This window comes from Cnephaeus nilssonii (genome assembly GCF_951640355.1).
Source record: "Cnephaeus nilssonii genome assembly, chromosome: 20".
Taxonomy (NCBI): Eukaryota; Metazoa; Chordata; class Mammalia; order Chiroptera; family Vespertilionidae; genus Cnephaeus; species Cnephaeus nilssonii.
In genome coordinates this window covers 42,325,352-42,341,546 of record NC_137091.1, presented here as the reverse complement: position 1 = coordinate 42,341,546, position 16,195 = coordinate 42,325,352, and positions in this window count along the sequence as shown.

The following is a 16,195-nucleotide window of genomic DNA, read 5'->3' as shown; positions in this document are numbered from 1 at the left end:
AGGAGTCCTGGGAAACCCACTCTCCCCAAGACCATCAGTTCTGCCTACAATAGCCACAATGATACACATGGAAAGAACCACATCTGATTAAACAATCACTGCCTTGTACGGGAGAACCCTCACAAGCAGACACATCTACACACATATTCATAGTTCAACACACAGGCATAGATCATCATACACACAGTTACAAAGACATGGGTCTCACCATCTCACACATAACTCTCAACACCACTACTCATGATGATATGCACAGCTTTTCAACCACTGCCCCAGCTGCACTCACACACACACACTCAGAGGCATGAAGAAATATGTGCACTCTCACCCCTTGCACCCATGCACACACTCCCTCATCCCAGTCAGCCGTCACTTTCCACACAAAGTCACAGTGTCTCAATAGAGTTCACCCTCAGTCAGAGACCACCAAATGCTGATAGTAGATACACTGGCCCATCCTCTCTCTTCCACCCACTCACAAGCCCCAGTAAAACATTCCCAATATTTTCATCAGAAAATCTCAGACTCTTTCCTCCTTCCCTTATGGGACCTGGGATCCTTGAAGGCTGTGCCTTTTCAACTCACCTGTATCGCTGCCATTGTTGTGCCTTCTGCTGGGAAGCTCTTCCAAATTGTGTCTAGTTGTGTGTGTGATCTCTGCAAGTGGCAGGTTATAAATGATTTCGGGAAGCCCCACCTTCTGCCTTCCTTTCCGTGTCTAAGTCTCTTCTAGAAAGATTCCCAGCAGGTGAGAAGGTGTGGGATATCATAAATAGAATAAATCACAGCCATGTCCTTGAAAAGGATGAGTTGTGATGCAATAAAAACTTCAGTGAGGAAATTGTTGGTGAGGAAGAATTAGCAGGAAAAATTCATGAATAAGGGGGATGGAATGATTGGTGAGCAGGTCTATAATCCAGCCTACATGCCTCTCACCAAGTATTTATCCGTCAGAGCAGAACCCACCCAAAAGGTACACATTTTTCTAACTCGAACAATGGCAAAGAATTGGTGGTCCTGGAGGTAAGGACTCACTTCCAGAGGTCCTGGGAGATCATAGAAATTGATCCTCAACAGACCTAGAGATAGAAACAACGTCTTTTTGCCATTTCCATTCTACAGTATCTTCCTTGGTTCTGTTCATGCCAACTGTGTTTTAGCCTTTGTGTTTTACCCTCTTGGTCAGCTTCCAACATACATCAATGAAGATTGGACATTTAAGTAGAAAATTACTTGTAATAACACTTGAATAAGTATGATTTAATCATGATGACCTATTCAATAAATTATAGCACACCCAATTAATGACACATTTTAGAGTCATTTAAAAAGTTAAATAAGACAATAAAATGCAAGTTAAATCAGAATGTTTTCAACATTAAGATTTCCAAGTGGAACATAATGAACAAAATAAACTGATGAACAAAAATAGAAACAGAGACATGGATACATGGAACAGACTGACACTTACTGGAAGGAGTAGATGAAAGACGGTGAAGGGATTGGCCAAAAAACATGTATGCATAACCCATAGACACAGACAACAGTGTGGTGGTGGCAAGAGGAAAGGGGGGCCAGGGCTGGGTTCAGGTGGGGAAAGTGAGGGGGGATGGGGTCATCTGTGTCAACAGATGTCAACAATAAAAGTAAAGTTAAACTTTTTTTTTAATTAAAAGATTCCCAATTGGGCCTCGCTTGCCACAGGGAACTCATGGAATACTGCCACCATGGGAGCAAGCCCAAGCGAGCCAGCTGGAGAGGCCAGGTGGAGAACTAAAGCTCCTTGGTCAACTGTCAGACATGTGAGTGAGGAAATTAGGGACTGTCTAGTTTGGGAAAAGAAACAATTGTCAGAATGGGGCAAAATAGTAAGAAGCTAGAAAATTCTTTGGCAAGTGGCATGGGGAAACTGAGACAGACAGCTGAACAAACCAGCCATGCAATTTACAGCCAATTACAGAAGGTCGCCTCCCTAGAGGTAATATCTTGGCCTCTGCTGTATTTGAGCTCCAGGCTCAAAAAAGCAGCAAAACCCAGTTGGCCACACAAGGACCAGCTGCGATGAGTGGTGCCAACTGTTCAGTGGAGACCATGACCCTGAAAGGAAACACAGGGAAAACTCGAGAATATTTAATTGAGGTCTCCCCTAAGATCTCCCCTGAACTCCCAGCCTTTAAAACCCTCAAAACTATGGATGAACAAGTTGGTTTATATGATAGCTGTTAAGGAACCAGCATGAGCCCTCTCCTTCCTGAAGCACACCCAAGCCTTACCCTCTCCTCTCTCCATCCCCAGAACGTGTATCACCTAAACTCTGAAGGACCTTCCTAAACCTGTATCCAGCCCCACCTTTCTCTGACTTTACAGCGAGCTAACAGCAACCCGACCTTGGCCCACATCTTCCTGATAATGTTTCCAGTGAACCCAATCAGTCGCACCTAGATCCATTTCTTCCTGTTAACATTTCTAGTGAACCATAACAGTCCCGCCTAGGTCTACTGCTTCCTGGTAATATTTCTAGTGAACACAATCAGCCCTACCTAGGCCTCCTTCTTCCTGATAACGTTTTAGTGACCCCAAGCAGCCCCGGCTTGGCTCTCCTGATGCTTCATCTATCCTAAGCCCTTCCTTTGTTTCACTATCCACAACTTTAATTAACAGTCTCACAATGACCTTGAGTTGTGAAGTCTTTCCTGCATGCAGTCAGGAACACACACATTACTGGTGGGCCCTAGGTTTATCCACCCCAGGCCTGGTCACCTTCCAGTGAAAAACGTGTCCACTCAGGCCTGGAAAGCCTGTGGAAGCAAGTTCTCCCCTTGAGGTTGGATTGTTTTTAGATCCAGCACAGCCGCAGGACCTGGCTGATAGTTCTTGTTCAACTTGCTATTTTCCAGCATGTTCCTTGCATCAGACTAATTGTTGGGCCATGATGTGTTAGGTCCCAAGTTTCTAAGCCCTTTGACCTGCCCACACCTACAACCCCCGACCTGTGATCACACAGAGTCTTCCTCTGAAGCCTAATTTCTCTCCTGGAAAATGAAGTATAGGTACATAAATTCAGGAACATATGAAGATTCAAATCAGATTTGGTCCAAATGACCAAAAGTACATGTGAACATGAAAATCTTATACTTTTCACTTATGCAGTATAAAGAATTCATTAACAATGTTGAAAAATCAGTCTCCAAATACTAAAAACCTTCAGACTCAATCCTGGAAATAAGAAGGAGAACTCTTCATTACTTGCCCAAGTCCCTTTCCACCCTGGGGTGGGAGCAGGGTGAGGTAGTGCACTCAGGCTTAGGAGTCTAGAGGGGCAAGAGAAGCACGGTTTTGGAGTAAAGCAATTCACCACATGCCCCAGGGGCGAGGGAAGAAGCCAGCAAAGTGCAGCTGTGGTTTGTAACTGGGTCTGGATTTGGGTGGCATGTGACGAGGAATTTGAAACACTTTGTATCAGGAATTACCAACTGATGCACATTATATATTCCATAAATCAGGCATGCACAAAGGCTCATGCCTGCTTACATTCAGTGTGCTCAAAGCAGCCTGGAGGAGGAACTCCAGACAAACAAGTGTGGGTCCTGAATTGTAAGAGGTAATTTGGTACTTACTACATCATTTAAATTACTTGGCATCATCAGAGATGCACCACAACTACCACTAAAGGCTCCCTTTTCCCTTCTCAAAAGGACCTTTAGAACACACACACACACACACACACACACACACACACATCATTTATTCCGTAAACTATTGATCACGGCTTCATCTGCCAGGTGTCAGTCCAAAAATCACTTCCTCAGGGCACTCCCTCACTCCCTCACTCCTGAGATTATGTCAAGACTCTTTGTTACCAACTCCCTTTGGCTCCCTATCATGCACTTTAAAAAAGAGTTCAATACTTATCCCTTTAATCTGTCCCCTGCCCTAGACTAAACTGTTTGCCTTGTTGGCAGCTTTGCACTCTGCCACCAGCACAGGGCCTGCCAGAGCAGATGCTCTCTGTTTATTGATAACAACATCAGCAGCAGCCATATCCAGGAGGGAAGTGGAGGTGAACGGGATTCAATTTGACAAGGAAGGGTCAGGAAGAGCAATTACCTAGGAGTAAATCTCATACAATTGTGCAAGGTCTTCACACTGGCAACTTCCAAACATTGCTGAAATCTAACCAGGGCCTGGGGACCATTCTGGGGAAGAGCCAGACATTCCCTCAGGTGTCCACCTGGTTGAGAAACGTGCCTGTCCTGGGACTCTCTGCCCCTTCTTCTGACTACAGTAATTAAAGGAGTGATGTGCATGCATGCATGCCTGCGTGTGTGTTTTGGGAATGTGTCCTCCATAAAATGCGGAAGTCAACAAAGCAGACAGACAAGCAGACAGATTCACTTCCCAAGTGCTCTGTCCTCTCTCCTGGAAATTCATTTGCAGCCCAAGCTCAGAGGAATAGATCCACACACTGCTGTCCTCTGAGAGAATATGAGCCCAGAGAGGCGGACCTGGGTTTAAATCTCAGTGGGCACCGCCTGGGGGTAGCCGCGGTGGATCATGGGAGACACAGGGCAGGGTTGCACACATCCCTACCCCCAGGTTATTTCGTTTTGTCAGGCTGACTCCGCCCAATAGAAAATTGCTCTCTTGACTTGAAAGTATATTTTAAAATGTTAACCACTGAAAGGCAAGAACGTATGGATTTGGTTTTAGAAATATACAGAGGTCCCTGCTGGGTTTTCTCAGGGGTAACTGTCCACCCATGAACTCAGAGGTCACCGGTTCAATTCGGTCACATGCCCAGGTTGCTATCTCCATTGGCAGTAGGGGTTCTCTGTGAGGCAGCTGATCAATGATTCTCTTTCACCTTGGATGTTTCTATCTTTCTCTCCCTCTCACTTCCTCTCTCTGAAATCAATTAAAACATTTTTTTAGAAAAAGGAAAGAATAGAAACACTCAAAGATTAAAAAGGAAACTTTATTTATGATAATTACCTATGATTTAGAGGAGCAAATAAAAAACAAACAGATCCTGAAACCAAATATTTGTGCTTCCCATCATCGATGCACAAAAAGAAAATCCAATGACGGCTGGAGGGAAACCTCACCGAGTTTCCGTTCAGTAGGTGACTTTCCATTTGTATGGTTTAACGCTTTTGCCGGATATTTTGTGAGGCCATTCGAAAACATCTTTACGATATTTTCACTGAAAAATATCCTAGTGTGTAAAAGTACACACATGAAGCAAATAATTGGAAGCCAAACGCAAGGTGTCCCCCACTGAAAAGTGGTGTGACACTTTGGAGGTCTACACTTGCCAGTATTTTCTGGGTCTACAAACAGACCAAAACCCCGGTCTGATGGCCCCTGAATGCTACTCAAACCCGCCTGACCAAAAGCCCTGGGCCATGCCCGCCCTCGGCATCAGCAAATCCGTGCCCACCCCCACCCCACCCACCACGGCCCCGTCACCCACTTTCCTGTCGCCTCCGTTAGGACGCTTCCACTGACCACATGCACCCCCAACAGACGGGGAAGGCCTTCCGGAGGTCCTGCACTCCCCGAATGACAGCACACGGGAGGGACCCGGGGTCACAGAGGCCCCACTTCCTAAAGAAGGACCGGGTGGAGGGAGGACATCGGTGTCCACCGAGGGTCCCAAGGGCTGGGAGGAAGAGACGCCCCGGAGCCTGGAGGGTCTGGAACACCCCCCTCCCCCACCCACCAGCGCTTGGATGGAGAGTTGGGCCTTGGGCAGCAAAATAGACGTGGGGACCGTGGGAGAGTAGCTGGGTGCCTCCGGAGAGTCCCTGCGGCCTGGGGGTGAAGGACTAGGCGATGGCAGGACAAACATGTGGTAGATGGTGTGTGAGCAGGGTGAGCCTGAATACCTGCTAGAAGTGGGCGTAGAGCTAAGTGACTCAGGTGACCATGGATTCCCATCTGGAGAGAGGAATGTGGAGCTGTGTGGTGCGGGGGATGGTGGCGATGCAGCTGCAGTCACCGTGGCGGAGGATGGAAAGGCGCCTGGGGTCCCAGGTGAGGAGCAGCCGCTTTGGCCTGTGTTCCTTGGCGAGGAGACTGGGAAGCTGAGTGAGGTTGACATGGAGTTTGGGAACGCAGGGCCTGGGGACCGATCCGGGGAGGAGCCAGACATGACCCACTCTCTTCAGGTGCCCACCTGGTTGAGAAACCTGCCGCTCCAGGGACTCTCTCCCTCTCTTCTTTCTCCAGCAATGGCGGGAGAGGTGTGCGTGTGTGCCTGTGTGTGTGTGTGTGTGTGTGTGTGTGTGTGTGTGTGTGTTATGTGTGAGCGTGTCCTCCAAAAAAAAAGGGGGAAGTCAACAAAGCAGACAGATGGGCAGAAGGACTTTCACTTGCCAAGTGCTCTGTCCTGAGTTGCAGCCGCGGCTCCGACGAAGCGGTCCTCACACTGCTGTCCTCTGAGAGGATGTGAGCCCAGAGAGGCGGGCCTGGGTTTAAATACCAGTCGGGGGAGCCGCGGAGCATCACGGGATACGAGGGGCGGGGTTTCACGCCTCCCCGCCCCTGAGTTAATCCGCATTGTCAGGCTGACTCCGCACAATAGAAAATTGCTCTCTTGACCTGACCATCTGTTCTAAAATGCAAACACTGTAAGGGGAGAACGTAGGTGTTTCGCTTCAGACATTTGCAGAGGCCCTGGCCCGTTTGTCTCAGCGGTGGAGTGTCCACCCTGAACTCGGAGGTCACCGGGCAGTTGTGTCACAGGCCCAGGTTGCAGGCTCCATGGCAGGGGCGGTTGTCCAGGAGGCAGCTGATCCATGATTCTCTTTCACCTTGGATGTTTCTATCTTTCTCTCCCTCTCACTTCCTCTCTCTGAAATCAATTAAAACATTAAAAAAAAAAAAAGACTAGAAACACTCAAAGGTTAAAAGGGAAACCTTATTTATGATAATTACCCATGATTAAGAAGAAGAAATAAAAAAGAAACAGATCCTTAAACCAAATATTTGTGCTTTCCATCATCGATGCACAAAAAGAAAATCAAATGACAGCTGGAGGGAACCCGCACCGAGTTTCCGATCAGGAGGTGACCTTCCATGTCTACGGTTAAACGCTTTTGCCAGATATTTTCAAACATCTTTACGATATTTTCACTGAAAAACATTCTAGTGTGTAAAAGTACACACATGAAGCAAATAATTGGAAGCCAAACGCAAGGTGTCCCCCACTGAAAAGCGGTGTGACAGTTTTGAGGTCTACACTTGCCAGTATTTTCTGGGTCTACACACAGACCAAAACCCCGGTCTGATGGCCCCCGAATGCTACTCAAACCCGCCTGACCCAAGGCCCTGGGCCATGCCCACCCTCTGCATCAGCAAATCCGTGCCCCACCCCACCCCACCCAACACGGCCCCGTCACCCACTTTCCTGTCGCCTCCGTTAGGACGCTTCCACTGTCCACTTCCACCCCCAACAGACAGGGAAGCCCTTCCGGAGGTCCTGCACTCCCCGAATGACAGCACACGGGAGGGACCCGGGGTCACAGAGGCCCCACTTCCTAAAGAAGGACCGGGTGGAGGGAGGACATCGGTGTCCACCGAGGGTCCCAAGGGCTGGGAGGAAGAGTCGCCCCGGAGCCTGGAGAGTCTGGAACACCCCCCCTCCCCCACCCACCAGCGCTTGGATGGAGAGTTGGGCCTTGGGCAGCAAAATAGACGCCAGGACCCTGGACAGAGGCCCTCAGGGCCCCAGAATCTTCTCCAGGTGGATGAGTCCCTGAAACCTGGGGCTTCCAGGGAGAGGAAACCTCAGCGCCACCTGCCGCCCATTGCCGTGACCCGCGCATGCGCACAACAGCGGGCTGTGCCTTCCCCACCCACAACAAGATTAGAACAAGATTAGAAAGGATTAAAGAGGGAAGGAGAGAGACCGGGCCTTGGAAAGTTGAAGAGAAAGAGGATGGGAAGAGAGAAGTGAAATGAGGAGAAGGATGGTGGGAAGTGAGAAACGAGGGGAAAGGGGTTGATATTGAGAAAGGGGGACTCTCAGAGAGTGAGAACATGTGTTCAGTGAGGGAGTGGGGACTGAAAGCAGGCTGGGAGAGGAGATGCAGACACCCAGCAAAGGAGGAGAGACAAGGAGGCCAGAGAGAGGGGCCCATGGAGGAGGGCTCAGGCCTTGAGCCCCAGGCGTGGAATAGAGAGAAAAAGCCTGGCCTCAGGCAGAGGGTCAGCGGCACCGACGGATGACCGCAGAGAGGCCCAGGCACGGGGAGGGCAGACACAGAAGGGCCAGCACCCGGCCAGGGAAAACCAAGTGAGGAGGGGAAGGTGGGTGGACATGGTGAGACGCTGGGAGGCTGAGAGGGTGTGTGAAGGCAGGCCCAGGCTGATGGCAATAGTCACCTTGTCCCCCCCCCCCCCCCCAGAAGGTCATATAGGAGAGAGGGGACACATGCAGCAAGGGCACAGGTACCCTGGGGAGACACGTGGTCACCGTCGTCTCCAGCATTGCCCACAAGGTCGCAGACATGCGGGAGGGTCTCGCTGGCGTGGTGGCCGGCAGCAGGGTCGGAGGCAGGCAGGAGGGTCCCGCTGCACAGCTGAGGGGTGACGAGGGCCAGGGCGGTGCTCTCTGCCCCTGGAGGGGTGCCTTCTGTGAGCCAGTGAGTGACAATAGCAAGTGGGAGGGCAACGGTGTGAGTGAGGGAGGGTGCGAGGAGGGTCTCTCCCGCTGGTGGGTATGTGACCATGACCAGAGCCAGGAGGAAATGAATGCCACCCTGAATCCTGCTGGCCCCTCCCTTGGCCCTCACGTGTGGCAGTCAAAGGACCATAACGGAGAGGAGCTGTGAGGCCCTCGGTGTGTCCCGGTGTGAAAGGAAATGAGTTTGGGACTGGAGAACACCTGGGAGTCCCTGTGGTGTAAACGGGGGAGTAAACCTCCGAAGTCTGTGAGCACCGGGGGGGTTCCAGTGTGTGATGGGCTGACTCCCGCAGAAATCGGGGGACTGTGGGAGAGTAGCTGGGTGCCTCCGGAGAGTCCCAGAGGATATTGGGTGAAGACATGGGAGACCTCGGGGAGGAACCTGGTGAGGTCTGTGAGTGACTCCCTGTTCCCTGTGTGTGATGGGCTGACTCCCGCAGAAACGTGGGGACCGTGGGAGAGTAGCTGGGTGCCTCCGGAGAGTCCCAGAGGACAATGGGTGAAGACATGGGAGACCTCGGGGAGGAACCTGGTGAGGTCTGTGAGTGACTCCCTGTTCCCTGTGTGTGATGGGCTGACTCTCGCAGAAACCTGGGGATGGTGGGAGAGTAGCTGGGTGCCTCCGGAGAGTCCCAGAGGACAATGGGTGAAGACATGGGAGACGTCGGGGAGGAACCTGCTGAGGTCTGTGAGTGACTCCCTGTTCCCTGTGTGTGATGGATTGACTCCCGCAGAAATCGGGGGACCGTGGGAGAGTAGCTGGGTGCCTCCGGAGAGTCCCAGAGGACAATGGCTGAAGACATGGGAGACCTCGGGGAGGAACCTGCTGAGGTCTGTGAGTGACTCCCTGTTCCCTGTGTGTGATGGGCTGACTCCCGCAGAAACCTGGGGATGGTGGGAGAGTAGCTGGGTGCCTCCGGAGAGTCCCTGCGGCCTGGGGGTGAAGGACTAGGCGATGGCAGGACAAACATGTGATAGATGGTGTGTGAGCAGGGTGAGCCTGAATACCTGCTAGAAGTGGGCGTAGAGCTAAGTGACTCAGGTGACCATGGATTCCCATCTGGAGAGAGGAATGTGGAGCTGTGTGCTTCGGGGGATGGTGGCGATGCAGCTGCAGTCACCGTGGCAGAGGATGGAAAGGCGCCTGGGGTCCCAGGTGAGGAGCAGCCGCTTTGGCCTGGGTTCCTTGGCGAGGAGACTGGGAAGCTGAGTGAGGTTGACATGGAGTTTGGGAACGCAGGGCCTGGGGACCGATCCGGGGAGGAGCCAGACATGACCCACTCTCTTCAGGTGCCCACCTGGTTGAGAAACCTGCCGCTCCAGGGACTCTCTCCCTCTCTTCTTTCTCCAGCAATGGCGGGAGAGGTGTGCGTGTGTGCGTGTGTGTGTGTGTGTGTGTGTGTGTGTGTGTGTGTGTGTTATGTGCGAGCGTGTCCTCCAAAAAAAAAGGGGGAAGTCAACAAAGAAGACAGACGGACAGAAGGACTTTCACTTGCCAAGTGCTCTGTCCTGAGTTGCAGCCGCGGCTCCGACGAAGCGGTCCTCACACTGCTGTCCTCTGAGAGGATGTGAGCCCAGAGAGGCTGGCCTGGGTTTAAATACCAGTCCGGGGAGCCGCGGAGCATCACGGGATACGAGGGGCGGGGTTTCACGCCTCCCCGCCCCTGAGTTAATCCGCATTGTCAGGCTGACTCCCCACAATAGAAAATTGCTCTCTTGACCTGACCATCTGTTCTAAAATGCAAACACTGTACTGGGAGAACGTAGGTGTTTCGTTTCAGACATTTGCAGAGGCCCTGGCCCGTTTGTCTCAGCGGTGGAGTGTCCACCCTGAACTCAGGTCACCGGGCAGTTGTGTCACATGCCCAGGTTGCAGGCTCCACGGCAGGGCGGTTGTCCAGGAGGCAGCTGATCCATGATTCTCTTTCAATTTGGATGTTTCTATCTTTCTCTCCCTCTCACTTCCTCTCTCTGAAGTCAATTAAAACATTAAAAAAAAAAAGACTAGAAACACTCAAAGGTTAAAAGGGAAACCTTATTTATGATAATTACCCATGATTAAGAAGAAGAAATAAAAAAGAAACAGATCCTTAAACCAAATATTTGTGCTTCCCATCATCGATGCACAAAAAGAAAATCAAATGACAGCTGGAGGGAACCCGCACCGAGTTTCCGATCAGGAGGTGACCTTCCATGTCTACGGTTAAACGCTTTTGCCAGATATTTTGGGAGGACCTTTGAAAACATCTTTACGATATTTTCACTGAAAAACATTCTAGTGTGTACAAGTATACACATAAAGCAAATAATTGGAAGCCAAACGCAAGGTCTCCCCCACTGAAAACCGGAGTGACATTTTTGAGGTCTACACTTGCCAGTATTTTCTGGGTCTACACACAGACCAAAACCCCGGTCTGATGGCCCCCGAATGCTACTCAAACAGGCCTGACCCAAGGCCCTGGGCCATGCCCGCCCTCTGCATCAGCAAACCCGTGCCCCACCCCACCCCACCCACCACGGCCCCGTCACCCACTTTCCAGTCGCCTCCGTTAGGACGCTTCCAGTGTCCACTTGCACCCCCAACAGACGGGGAAGGCCTTCCGGAGGTCCTGCACTCCCCGAATGACAGCACACGGGAGGGACCCGGGGTCACAGAGGCCCCACTTCCTAAAGAAGGACCGGGTGGAGGGAGGACATCGGTGTCCACCGAGGGTCCCAAGGGCTGGGAGGAAGAGTCGCCCCGGAGCCTGGAGGGTCTGGAACACCCCCCTCCCCCACCCACCAGCGCTTGGATGGAGAGTTGGGCCTTGGGCAGCAAAATAGAGGCCAGGACCCTGCACAGAGGCCCTCAGGGCCCCAGAATCTTCTCCAGGTGGATGAGTCCCTGAAACCTGGGGCTTCCAGGGAGAGGAAACCTCAGCGCCTCCTGCCGCCCATTGCTGCGACCCGCGCATGCGCACAAGAGCGGGCTGTGCCTTTCCCCACCCACAACAAGATTAGATCAAGATTAGAACAAGATTAGAAAGGATTAAAGAGGGATGGAGAGAGACCGGGCCTTGGAAAGTTGAAGAGAAAGAGGATGGGAAGAGAGAAGTGAAATGAGGAGAAGGATGGTGGGAAGTGAGAAACGAGGGGAAAGGGGTTGACATTGAGAAAGGGGGACTCTCAGAGAGTGAGAACATGTGTTCAGTGAGGGAGTGGGGACAGAAAGGAGGCTGGGAGAGGAGATGCAGACACCCAGCAAAGGAGGAGAGACAAGGAGGCCAGAACGAGGGGCCCATGGAGGAGGGCTCAGGCCTTGCGCCCCTGGCGTGGAATAGAGAGAAAAAGCCTGGCCTCAGGCAGCGGGTCAGCGGCACCGATGGATGACCACAGAGAGGCCCAGGCACGGGGAGGGCAGACACAGAAGGGCCAGCACCCGGCCAGGGAAAACCAAGTGAGGAGGGGAAGGTGGGTGGACATGGTGAGACGCTGGGAGGCTGAGAGGGTGTGTGAAGGCAGGCCCAGGCTGATGACAAGTCACCTTGTTCCCCCCCCCCCCCAAGAAGGTCATATAGGAGAGAGGGGACCTCTCCAGCAAGGGCACAGGTATCCCGGGGAGACACGTGGTCACCGTCGTCTCCAGCATTGCCCACAAGGTCGCAGACATGCAGGAGGGTCTCGCTGGCATGGTGGCCGGCAGCAGGGTCTGAGGCAGGCAGGAGGGTCCCGCTGCACAGCTGAGGGGTGACGAGGGCCAGGGCGGTGCTCTCTGCCCCTGGAGGGGTGCCTTCTGTGAGCCAGTGAGTGACAATAGCAAGTGGGAGGGCAACGGTGTGAGTGAGGGAGGGTGCGAGGAGGGTCTCTCCCGCTGGTGGGTATGTGACCATGACCAGAGCCAGGAGGAAATGAATGCCACCCTGAGTCCTGCTGGCCCCTCCCTTGGCCCTCACGTGTGGCAGTCAAAGGACCATAACGGAGAGGAGCTGCGAGGCCCTGGGTGTGTCCGGGCGTGAAAGGAAATGAGTTTGGGACTGGAGAACTCCTGGGAGTCCCTGTGGTGTAAACGGGGGAGTAAACCTCCGAAGTCTGTGAGCACCGGGGGGGTTCCAGTGTGTGATGGGCTGACTCCCGCAGAAATCGGGGGACTGTGGGAGAGTAGCTGGGTGCCTCCGGAGAGTCCCAGAGGATATTGGGTGAAGACATGGGAGACCTCGGGGAGGAACCTGGTGAGGTCTATGAGTGACTCCCTGTTCCCTGTGTGTGATGGGCTGACTCCCGCAGAAACGTGGGGACCGTGGGAGAGTAGCTGGGTGCCTCCGGAGAGTCCCAGAGGATATTGTGTGAAGACATGGGAGACCTCGGGGAGGAACCTGCTGAGGTCTGTGCGTGACTCCCTGTTTCTTGTGTGTGATGGATTGACTCCCGCAGAAATCGGGGGACCGTGGGAGAGTAGCTGGGTGCTTCCGGAGAGTCCCAGAGGACAATGGGTGAAGACATGGGAGACCTCGGGGAGGAACCTGCTGAGGTCTGTGAGTGACTCCCTGTTTCTTGTGTGTGATGGATTGACTCCCGCAAAAATCGGGGGACCGTGGGAGAGTAGCTGGGTGCCTCCGGAGAGTCCCAGAGGACAATGGCTGAAGACATGGGAGACCTCGGGGAGGAACCTGGTGAGGTCTGTGAGTGACTCCCTGTTCCCTGTGTGTGATGGGCTGACTCCCGCAGAAACGTGGGGACCGTGGGAGAGTAGCTGGGTGCCTCCGGAGAGTCCCAGAGGACAATGGCTGAAGACATGGGAGACCTCGGGGAGGAACCTGCTGAGGTCTGTGAGTGATTCCGTGTTTCCTTTGCGTGAAGGGCTGACTCCCGCAGAAACCTGGGGATGGTGGGAGAGTAGCTGGGTGCCTCCGGAGAGTCCCAGAGGATATTGGGTGAAGACATGGGAGACCTCGGGGAGGAACCTGGTGAGGTCTGTGAGTGACTCCCTGTTCCCTGTGTGTGATGGGCTGACTCCTGCAGAAACCTGGGGACGGTGGGAGAGTAGCTGGGTGCCTCCGGAGAGTCCCTGCGGCCTGGGGGTGAAGGACTAGGCGATGGCAGGACAAACATGTGATAGATGGTGTGTGAGCAGGGTGAGCCTGAATACCTGCTAGAAGTGGGCGTAGAGCTAAGTGACTCAGGTGACCATGGATTCCCATCTGGAGAGAGGAGTGTGGAGCTGTGTGGTGCGGGGGATGGTGGCGATGCAGCTGCAGTCACCGTGGCGGAGGATGGAAAGGCGCCTGGGGTCCCAGGTGAGGAGCAGCCGCTTTGTCCTGGGTTCCTTGGCGAGGAGACTGGGAAGCTGAGTGAGGTTGACATGGAGTTTGGGAACGCAGGGCCTGGGGACCGATCCGGGGAGGAGCCAGACATGACCCACTCTCTTCAGGTGCCCACCTGGTTGAGAAACCTGCCGCTCCAGGGACTCTCTCCCTCTCTTCTGTCTCCAGCAATGGCGGGAGAGGTGTGCGTGTGTGCCTGTGTGTGTGTGTGTGTGTGTGTGTGTGTGTGTGTGTGTTATGTGCGAGCGTGTCCTCCCAAAAAAAAGGGGGAAGTCAACAAAGCAGACAGACGGGCAGAAGGAGTTTCACTTGCCAAGTGCTCTGTCCTGAGTTGCAGCCGCGGCTCCGACGAAGCGGTCCTCACACTGCTGTCCTCTGAGAGGATGTGAGCCCAGAGAGGCGGGCCTGGGTTGAAATACCAGTCGGGGGAGCCACCGAGCATCACGGGATACGAGGGGCGGGGTTTCACGCCTCCCCGCCCCGGAGTTAAGGAGTAATCCGCATTGTCAGGCTGACTCCTCACAACAGAAAATTGCTCTCTTGACCTGATCATCTGTTCTAAAATGCAAACACTGTAAGGGGAGAACGTAGGTGTTTCGCTTCAGACATTTGCAGAGGCCCTGGCCCGTTTGTCTCAGCGGTGGAGTGTCCACCCTGAACTCAGGTCACCGGGCAGTTGTGTCACAGGCCCAGGGTGCAGGCTCCATGGCAGGGGCGGTTGTCCAGGAGGCAGCTGATCCATGATTCTCTTTCACTTTGGATGTTTCTATCTTTCTCTCCCTCTCACTTCCTCTCTCTGAAGTCAATTAAAACATTAAATTAAAAAAAAAGACTAGAAACACTCAAAGGTTAAAAGGGAAACCTTATTTATGATAATTACCCATGATTAAGAAGAAGAAATAAAAAAGAAACAGATCCTTAAACCAAATATTTGTGCTTCCCATCATCGATGCACAAAAAGAAAATCAAATGACAGCTGGAGGGAACCCGCACCGAGTTTCCGATCAGGAGGTGACCTTCCATGTCTACGGTTAAACGCTTTTGCCAGATATTTTCAAACATCTTTACGATATTTTCACTGAAAAACATTCTAGTGTGTAAAAGTACACACATGAAGCAAATAATTGGAAGCCAAATGCAAGGTCTCCCCCACTGAAAAGCGGTGTGACAGTTTTGAGGTCTACACTTGCCAGTATTTTCTGGGTCTACACACAGACCAAAACCCCTGTCTGATGGCCCCCGAATGGTACTCAAACCCGCCTGACCCAAGGCCCTGGGCCATGCCCACCCTCTGCATCAGCAAATCCGTTCCCCACCCCACCCCACCCACCACGGCCCCGTCACCCACTTTCCTGTCGCCTCCGTTAGGACGCTTCCAGTGTCCACTTGCACCCCCAACAGACGGGGAAGGCCTTCCGGAGGTCCTGCACTCCCCGAATGACAGCACACGGGAGGGACCCGGGGTCACAGAGGCCCCACTTCCTAAAGAAGGACCGGGTTGAGGGAGGACATCGGTGTCCACCGAGGGTCCCAAGGGCTGGGAGGAAGAGTCGCCCCGGAGCCTGGAGGGTCTGGAACACCCCCCCTCCCCCACCCACCAGCGCTTGGATGGAGAGTTGGGCCTTGGGCAGCAAAATAGACGCCAGGACCCTGCACAGAGGCCCTCAGGGCCCCAGAATCTTCTCCAGGTGGATGAGTCCCTGAAACCTGGGGCTTCCAGGGAGAGGAAACCTCAGCGCCTCCTGCCGCCCATTGCCGCGACCCGCGCATGCGCACAACAGCGGACTGTGCCTTCCCCACCCACAACAAGATTAGAACAAGATTAGAAAGGATTAAAGAGGGAAGGAGAGAGACCGGGCCTTGGAAAGTTGAAGAGAAAGAGGATGGGAAGAGAGAAGTGAAATGAGGAGAAGGATGGTGGGAAGTGAGAAATGAGGGGAAAGGGGTTGACATTGAGAAAGGGGGACTCTCAGAGAGTGAGAGCATGTGTTCATTGAGGGAGTGGGGACAGAAAGCAGGCTGGGAGAGGAGATGCAGACACCCAGCAAAGGAGGAGAGACAAGGAGGCCAGAGAGAGGGGCCCATGGAGGAGGGCTCAGGCCTTGCGCCCCTGGCATGGGATAGAGAGAAAAAGCCTGGCCTCAGGCAGAGGGTCAGCGGCACCGATGGATGACAGCAGAGAGGCCCAGGCACGGGGAGGGCAGAC